Source organism: Gossypium hirsutum, chromosome A13 (genome assembly GCF_007990345.1).
Source record: "Gossypium hirsutum isolate 1008001.06 chromosome A13, Gossypium_hirsutum_v2.1, whole genome shotgun sequence".
NCBI classification, from domain to species: Eukaryota; Viridiplantae; Streptophyta; class Magnoliopsida; order Malvales; family Malvaceae; genus Gossypium; species Gossypium hirsutum.
The window spans coordinates 5,025,865-5,034,647 of record NC_053436.1 but is presented as its reverse complement, the minus strand read 5'-3'; the positions used below and the strand labels follow the sequence as shown (position 1 = coordinate 5,034,647).

General features: G+C 34.3%; 1 pseudogene; it reads left to right on the top strand.

The window, feature by feature from the left end:
* The first annotated feature begins 249 nt into the window (after positions 1-249).
* Positions 250-6,312, top strand: LOC121212262 (protein CHROMATIN REMODELING 25-like; annotated as a pseudogene).
* Positions 6,313-8,783: the final 2,471 nt, after the last annotated feature.

Genomic DNA, 8,783 nt, shown 5'->3' with positions numbered 1-8,783 from the left:
GCATGTTTTTATATGTAAATTTGTGTCTGGGTGCATGTGCCAGTAAATGCAATTCACAAATGATCATGTTCTGTTTGAAACTGTAGTTAAAGCGACCGAATATGGATTTTATTTGAATATGGTATAGGTCATTGACAATGCATATATTTAGAATGAGCGTGTTATCATTTATAGAATTCTGTAATTTGGTTGTAGGTTTTATCTTCTTCTAATTTATTTTAAGGGAGACATTATATTTTGCCCTTTATAATGCAGAAAGGAGTTCAGTTCATGTTTGAATGTGTATCCGGGTTGTATAGTGCTGCCAATATAAACGGATGCATTCTTGCTGATGATATGGGGTAAATATCTTATCCTTCAGGGTAAATCCCTTCATACTGAGTTTATGACTTCAGCTGTCGTACTATTGGTTTTATTACATATCCTTCGATATTGCCAGTTTGGGAAAGACATTGCAGTCAATCACTTTACTATATACTCTTCTTCGTCAAGGGTTTGATGGGAAGCCGATGGTTAAGAAGGCCATAATTGTCACCCCAACCAGTCTTGTCAGTAACTGGGAGGCAGAAATCAAGAAGTGGGTTGGACAGAGAGTTCAACTTATAGCTCTCTGTGAAAGCAGCAGAGATGACGTTGTCTCTGGAATTGACAGCTTCACAAGTCCCGTAGCTTGTTGCAGGTAATTTTTGCACTTCATAATTTGGTAGTACATTCTTTTCGAAATTTTTTTATCAATTTAATCAATGGTTTCCAGGTATTGATTGTTTCATATGAGACATTTAGGATGCATTCATCAAAATTTTGCCAAAGTGAAGCTTGTGATCTTCTTTGTGTGTCAGGCTTCTCAGGATATTCAGATATCTTGTTGAGTAGTCTGTTTGGTTTTCTTAACATGTAGGTTAGCTGGTGCTCTCTTTTCCAACAGAAGATCTTGAAGAGTATTCTTTGGCCATGAGTGAAAACTTCATGAGTGACACCAGGTTTTGGGTGATGTTGCTTTTTTCGTCTTTCGGGTCTGTTGTCCTTAGTTTGTTGTTTCAGGTTTAATATGCCATTATATTGTTGTACCTGTTTGGTTCCACAGTCCATATGTTAGTTACCCTTAAAGTCGCATACATTTTTTTACCGTAAAATTTGTAGTGCATATCCTTCATTGTTTTGCCACACTGGTCTGCTAAAACCTATGAAAAGGATTTGCCCTTGACTGGGTAAAGCTTACATACATGCTGTTATTTGTGTTGCATCAGTAATATACCTTGCATATCCAAATAGCTGTTTGATCCCCTTTCTACCATAGTAAGCATTTTTTTTTTCCTGGACTCTTTACCTTTGTGTGGTAAAGGCCAGTTGCTTATGGGCAGTTAAATGTTTTGCAATTGATTTGCTTAAGGTCTAGAAGTCAAGTCTATGCAAGATAACCTTATAGTAGGCTTTTGTTGTCATGCAGTAGAAATATATATAGTCAAGTTGGTTTCCTAATCTGTGAAGGATAATAGTATCATGGTGGAAACCTCATAGTTTATTGTTAAATTCATCTAAATAAATTTTATTAGAGAAGTTAGGAATGTATGCTATAGTTGCACTAGAAGAATATGCTTTCCTTGGACCTTCTATAACTAGTATTTCTGGTGACTATTATTCCTGCTGTTCCTTTTGCTTTTGTCTTTTCCACCCTAAAACACTTGCTTGTTCTTATATATCTGTTGCCTACAAATAATGAAGACACCAATAATTTGGAGAGAACCAACTTCTAGTGAAGAAGAGAAGAAGCTAGCTGCAGACGTTCTTCGAATTAAGTGCATATGAATCAGTAATCTTGGTTTACTATTGTTACTTTTAGCAAGATTAAAGTTTTGAGTTATATCTACATTCTCTTTGGTATTTGAACTTTATGAGCAGTTGTTCACTTCCTGAAATACATATCCTTTTGTGTTGACATGGCTGTAATTCTTTTGAATAACCACTTCCAGTGTTTTTCAAATTGACTGAAAGTTAAGTGATTGCAGTTCATATTGAGGAGGACTAATGCGTTGCTATCAAATCATCTGCCTCCAAAGGTATGGTCTCATATTGAATTACATCTTACTTTGTTTATATATTGTCATCTTCTTAAACTCTATTTACAAATTATCTTTTACTAAAGGCTTATAATATTAAATAGAGGTTGGTGACTAGACTAAATATTTAATGGGTTATCTGATTTTTTTTCCTTCTGGACATTTTGTTCTTCTTGCAGATAGTTGAAGTAGTATGCTGCAAGTTGACTCCTCTTCAGTCTGAGTTGTACAACCATTTTATACACTCAAAAAATGTTGGTTGATTTGTTATTGCTTTACAATGGCCACCAAAAGATTACACTCTGTAGACCAATGCAATTGTTTTCTTGTCCCTCTCGAATTCAGGTTAAAAAAGTCATCACTGAAGAAACAAAGCAACAAGATTTTGGCTTATATTACAGCTCTTAAGAAGCTCTGCAATCATCCGAAGGTACCATAGTTTGAGGGAAAAACATATTTCTTGACTGATTCTTAGTTTATGATGAGTTTTGTGTACTTATTGAATTAGTGGTGGAAAAGGTTAATCTGTTATTTGTGTGCTGTCAGTTTTCCATTCCTTCTCTGGCATAATGTCCTTTTTTACATTCAGCATTTCAAAATTAACTGGGTGTGCTGGCCTTTGTGTTATCTGACTTGTGTTGTTTACCTTTCTACTTGATTTCTCTTCTTTTACTAATTTTAAGGAATTTACCATGTTCCAATAGATGATATTTCTCTATGTAGCTCATTTATGATACCATAAAAAGTGGAAGTCCGGGAAACTACTGGTTTTGAGGACTGTATGCGGTTTTTCCACCAGAGATGTTCTCAGGAAGGCAGGCTTCTCAGTATCTGATATACTTATGCTTTATGTTAACGATCTGAAATCTCAGAAGACTTTGTTTGTCCTTTTATTAGATCGGGATCCTGGACTGTGGTGATGGGGCTTGGGTTGAACTATCTGGGAAAATGCATGTATTAGCTCGATTGCTGGCTCATTTACGTCAGAGAACTGATGATCGCATTGTTCTTGTTTCAAACTATACACAGGTCAGTTTAAATGGTTAACAAGTTGTTATAGAAAATTATCATAGTTGTTTCATGTTTCTGGTCAAAATGTTCTCAACTTTAACTACTCTTAGGTTGTTTCAATAACCATTTCAGCTAAATAAACTACAATAAAAATATCAACTGAAGTATCTGGTAATGGGAAAACATGTAGTTAAAGAAGCAAAACCAAAAGGTGGCTGCACTTGCAGGCTACTTTTCTGATCAATGTGAATTTAGAAGCAATTACAACCTGGTGTAGGAATTAGGAATTGGGAGATGATTGCATGTCATGATATATATGCTGCTCAGTGATAACAGTCGCATTGCTCTATTCATATTATAGGAGACTATCATAAATCATTGATAGCAAAAGGTACTGCTTATTTTTAACTGTCTTTCAAGGATAGAAACAACATGTTCATGGTGGACAGACCCATTTAGTCATGGACATCTTCTTTTCCTACTCTAACCCGTATCATTGTTTATATTTAGCATTAGATAACCCTTGGGATAAATCACAATCTATTACAATTTTTGTGAAACTGAATTTATTATGCATCAGACACTGGACCTATTTGCTCAATTGTGTCGAGAAAGAAGATATCCATACTTGAGGCTTGACGGAACCACATCAATTAGCAAAAGGCAGAAACTCGTTAATCGCTTTAATGACTCAACCAAGGTATAAAATTTCTTTACGTGATAAATTTGTGGATTAGGATTCTCTAGTTCATAATTTCTCTGGAGGCTTTATCAGTGATAATCCAGAATGATTTGACATTTTGCAGGATGAGTTTGTGTTCCTATTAAGTAGCAAGGCAGGTGGCTGTGGTCTCAATTTGATTGGTGGTAATCGACTGGTCTTGTTTGACCCTGATTGGAACCCAGCTAACGATAAGCAAGTAATATCTTGTCTGAGCTCCAATTATTTCTTTGTCATTGATAAAGTAGGCACTTGTCATGTGAACCAATATTCTGACCCTTTGCTAACATAACTTAGGCTGCTGCAAGGGTTTGGAGAGATGGGCAGAAAAAAGAGTTTATATTTACAGATTCCTAAGTACTGGAACAATTGAAGAAAAGGTTTGATGTGACTTTAACTCAATATAAATCAGTCTTCTTGTATGAAAGTTGCCAATAGATAGTTGTAATGAGAGAGCATATTATATTTCTGTAGGTGTACCAGCGGCAAATGTCAAAGGAAGGGCTGCAAAAAGTTATCCAGCAGGAGCAAGTAGACAGCGTTAAGGGACAGGTTCCTATTTGTCAATTTTTATGTGTGTTCCCTTGAAGCTTGCTTTTAGTTCATCATATGACAACTGCTCGAGACTTTTGAGTTGCAGGGAAACGTTTTCTCAACGGAAGATTTACGTGACCTTTTCACATTTATGATAATGTGAGGTAGTGTATTTTTCTAAGTTACAGCATACTCTTATACGTCTTCTCTAAAAGAATGATACCTGCATTACATAATATCATCTGTTTATTCAGTAGATTTACAAGTAACATCTCCTCTAGAGCACATGAGAGATTGTGAGGTTACACAAAACCGTAGGTGTATCCTTATCAGACAACGTGAATTCACAGCATAAGCTCCTGTAAACCTCTAATTCAGACTATAAAGTCCCTTTTTCATGTCTTTTCAAGCAAGCACATTTATGCTATTTCACTTGTATACAGCTATGCTGGAAATTCCAGTTCACTCTATTTTCAATCATCGCTTCAAATTTATCTTAGCTAGAGCAGTTTGCAGTTCATCTTCATGTTTGTGTGACATGAATCTTTTATCTCATCAACTACGCAGGTCTGAAATTCATGGAAGATGAACTGCAATCGGTGTAAAAATGATGGGTCTGAGAACATAGGAGAGCAGGAGAGATGTGAATCAGAAAATGGAAGCTATGGATCAGATCAAGAGGTTTTTGACATAGGTGGATTTGCAGGAATAGCTGGATGTCTGGATAAGCTAAAGAGCTCAGAAAACAGGTTTGGCTATTATTAAGGGAATATACTACTTGTGCCTCTCGTTTCCTATTGTTTATCTTCTCTTTGGGATTGTTTTCAGGTGGGGAGTCCCTTAGAAGAGGATTTAGTTAGCTGGGGGCATCATTTTCACTCAGAATCAGTACCTGATTCTATTCTCCAAGCTTCAGCTGGCGGTGAGGTAATGCAAATATTGATGCTACTTTGTATCATACAATCGTAAAGCCGCACTATAATTCTTTGCTAGTTAATGATCTTGACCTTATGTAGAACAACTTCCTCCACTGGAATTTATCATGAAGCATGGATTTAAAATTGGACCGGATTGACTGATTCAATTGGTTAGAATGGAAACCAATCCATCTAGTTCAATTACATAAGTTGAACAAAAAAATAAATAAATAGAGAATCAGCTGGAATTGGAAAAAGAACTTGGAACTAGAATCGAAAAAAAGCCAAATAAAAACTGGTAAACTGGGCTTTTTGTTTATTTATTAATTTGAATTTTAAGAAAAATTGGGCATTTTATTATGTTCTGGTTCATTTTATCTTGGTTTTTGTAAATGTATATCTATTTTATTCCTGATTTCTTAAATTTTCCTTATTATCTAATGGAAATTTCAACTATCATTAATTTGTGTTTTTAAAAATTTCAAGATTATTGAATTGCCTAGTTGAATTGGTTGAACCTGTTCGATCTTTAATTTTGTTTTTCCATGTTGTGACTGATATTCTTGCCTTACTCATATCCGGACATGGTTATGAGGATATGATACGTCTACCTGTATTTAATCTCACATTTGAGCGTGAGTAGGACAAGCACTAAGCATTATATAAACATATATTGCAGGTCACATTTGTTTTCACCAATCAAGTAGATGGGAAGCTTGTTCCTATTGAATCAAAGGTAAACCAAGGATGCAGGAAGGAGGGCGGTAAAAGCCAGAACATTGGAAAGGTTAGTCACATGATAGAAAGAGAACGCAATAAAATCCAGAATTCCGTGAAGCAAAACCTGGATTATAGGTCAAAATTTTTATCCAAACATCACAAACTATTAAATTCTGTTTCTTCCAATAGAAATTCTTTGATGATAACACCACCACCATCATCATCTACTTCACCCATCCCTTTACAAGGTACACTTCATAAGACCGTATCTAGTGGACCTTCTCTTGGAATTCAATTACCTCTTAAAAGATCTTCTCGTGCTTCTGTAGAACATGATGATGATTTTCAATAGAGTTTTTGGCAACATGCTTTTTTGATTTTTTTTTATAGAAAAAATAAACATGAAAATAATGTAATGAACATGATATGATAGGTTTAAATGCAATTGATACAGGTTATTTTAAAGAAATACATGCTAAGCTCATTTAGTGTATTTATGTTTGTGATTTTGATATATAAATTTTTGTTTTGTTTAATTTGCATGATTAAAAATACAAAACAATATGTAAATATATAAATTGCTAGATTTAAAAAAAAAGTATGCGATTTATAGATAGTGTAGAAATGGCAAATTGTTATTTGATAAATCAATTGTTTCTAGTTAAAATTTCATTCTAAAAAGAACATTTAAGAGAAATAAAATTTGATTTCAAATTTAATCGAATTTTGTGGAAAAAAATGCTATTAGTAAATAGAAAAGAGAACTTGTAAGATAAGTTACACCAAAGCACTTAAATACTTAAAAAATAGCATCATGTTATGATATTTTTGCATATTATTAAACATGAATTTTTATCCAAATAATATAATATATATTAAAATAGGATAAGGGTCCTAATATTTATTGATCTAGGCAAACTGAATAGTTTAAAATTGGTGCAGCTCACTAATCTGCGACACCTCTCTTCCTTGCCACCGATGACATCATATTGTATAAGAAAGTAAATTTTTTGGGTGTCGCCTGACACATCAGCGATACTAGTATTTGACAACTCAAAATACTTGTATTTTATATATGTATAGGCTGAAAAAATATTTTTTATATTGATGCATCTGATGTGTTAGGCGGCACCCAAATATTTTAAATAATTTTTTTGTGAAACACCCACCTTTGGAACCTGGACCTGTTTTATATATTAATTCTTTTCGTCTATACGTATAAAAAATATGAGTAGTTTGAGTTGTCAAATATTGGTGTTGTCAATGTGTCAGACGGCATATAAAAGAAATATTATTTACAATGTGATGTCATTAGTGGCAGGGGAGAGAGGTGCTGTCGATTAGTCAGGTGGCACCGGTTTTACACAATTCAATTTGCCTAGCTCAATAAATATTAAGACCCTTATTCTATTTCTGTATATATTTTATTTTTTTATATTATTTAGTTAAAAAAACTTATAATCATATATAACTTACTTTTTTTTTTCCACAATAATCACTTTTAACTTAAAAAAATGATAATAGAACACTTGCTGGATTCGATATGATATATATATTTAATAACTATTTAAATAAAAAAACTACATTTTAAAACAAGATTAAAAAACTATATTTAAATCATGGTTTATTTTTGGTACAAGAAAAATAACAATTAAGGCCAAGTAAAGCTAATGAAATATTTAGAAACGGTCTTCACTCAATGAAAAGCCTTGCTCTTTAGATAGCGATTGTTTGCTGGTTGCAGAACTATGTTAATGTCTTGGAGAAGAGATTTAATATCTTCAAAGGCTAGTTGAAGTTTCCATCCCTCTTTAGACGTCCTGTGATTATGTTACTCCATTTCTTGTCAGCGCTCAATAAGCTGCAACATTTTAAGGTTATGAATTCTAAAAAGCAGGAGTATATAAGGATACAGACAAGAAGCTTGCTGGCAAGTCTGAAACTGAGAACATATATGAGTTTAGATCCATATTTATTCTAGGCAATTGCATATCCTCCAATTAAACTATTTGTCTGCTGTGCATAATGATGAGGAAAACAACCATTGAATATTAATGGCATCCACAGATTGGGTCAATTAAAGTCTTTGTTGTTGAGAGAGGTCGACATTGTTGGAAAGGAGTTGAGGAATGTAGAGTCATATCTGAGATATTCTATTATTCTTGGCCGCAGCGTGGGGGCAAAGACATGTACCTGGGAAGATGAGGTTGTTTTCTGACTTTCAGATAATCCAAAGAGTGCAGGACATCGCCATGTAGAAAATTCTTGAGAACGCAATTGAGATATCATTATCTTGAAACCACTGAAGAATCTAGTTTGAAACAGAAGTGACCATTCAAAGAATCCGTGCGGAAACAAGGGGGAACCGAACCAGACTGCTATTGTAAAGGTACAATTTAGAAAGAGATGATCAATAATTTCTCTACTTTCTTTACATTGGGGACAAAAGGAGTCGTTTCATTGAGAGCCTCTTGATAGAAAATCTTTAGTGGGAAAATCATTTTTGCAAATTCTCCACAAGAAAATGATGATCTTAAAAGGGATCTTAAGGTGCCAAAGAATTTCCATGCAGCTTGCTGAGGATCCTGCATAAAAGCACCGAGGTTACTTTGATAGAGGTGTGTATAAGCATTTTTAACCGAGAAGAGGCCATTAAAGTTCGATTTTCATACAATCCTATTAGATCGGTTGGAGATCGTTTTGTTGAGAACGAAAGATTGGACAAAAGAATTTGTTTGAGGGCCTAATCTTGATGTGTCACTGTGCCAATAAGCGGGCGTAGCAGGCCTGTGGAAATCCAACTCTTGTCCCACTCCAGAGTTG